The sequence below is a fragment of the Mus pahari genome, chromosome 10 (genome assembly GCF_900095145.1).
Source record: "Mus pahari chromosome 10, PAHARI_EIJ_v1.1, whole genome shotgun sequence".
NCBI lineage: Eukaryota > Metazoa > Chordata > Mammalia > Rodentia > Muridae > Mus > Mus pahari.
Genome location: NC_034599.1, coordinates 34,780,930 through 34,782,033, shown reverse-complemented (window position 1 = coordinate 34,782,033; position 1,104 = coordinate 34,780,930).

Genomic DNA, 1,104 nt, shown 5'->3' with positions numbered 1-1,104 from the left:
GGACACCCAGAGAATTAAGTGTCTCATATTTTCTAAGACAAGGTGAATAATTTCTTCTATGTTCCTCCTCTACAGTGAGAGGTAAAACAACAACAACAACAATAACATACTACAAAATAAAACAAAACCAAAGCCAAAAAAACAAACAAAAATAACCTCATCTTTTGGGCCTGGTGGTCAGACTGGTTTTGCCTGAATTTCGATGGAGACCACAGGGACCTGGGAGAATTGTTTAGGTAGCAGACTATAGACCAACCTCTGTCATTTTAATTAATATATATAACATCTAGATTACACTTTATTCTTCCCAGTTTTCTGATTACATTGACAACTAAACTAAGAGCAACTTGAGAGCTAGAAAACAGACAACTAGCTCCTTACCCCATGGTAACCCACCATCATATAAAGTTAATTTGTGAACGAGTTAAGGCGACTGGATCTCTTATCAAAAAAGGCAGACAGGCTTGCTTTGCTCACAGGCTCCACAATAAAATATACACAAGTTCAAATGTAACCTTTCACAGATATAATGTTCTACTACTTCCTTATCTAAAAGAAACCTCAGTTTGCTGTGACTGCTTCCCAGTGATTAACCCTACGTCTCATGGTGAGTAATTAAATAAAAGTCTTAAGTTATAAATATCTAAATGAGGGTCTAGAAAGGTGTTTTAAGGTTGGTAATTATAAGATATAAAGGTAGGAGGACATTCAAACATAAAAGGTAATAAATGATTTAAGATACAAAATGCTCGAAACAGGGTCTGTCCCGGAAGTTAGGTTGCTTCTGTCTGGCCCGAAGCTGTGTAGCTTCTGTGGTCCACACTCTTGCGAGCGCAGACTGGTGCCTAAGCAAACCTGATCTAAGATGGCTCTCCTTCCGACTCAGACCTTGAGACTCCTCCCTGGCGGACACCCCTCCTCAGGTGGGAAAGGTGCCAGGTGACTGGAGCCAGAAATGGGATCTTTCCCAGAAGCTGTGACGCTTCTCCAGGCCGCCCTCTCTCTGGCAGTGCACCGGAGCAAAGATGGCTCTCCTTCCCAGTCAGGCCTTGAGACTACTCTGGTTCACCTAGGCTCCAGTCTGCACTGGTGAGAGTGTGGACC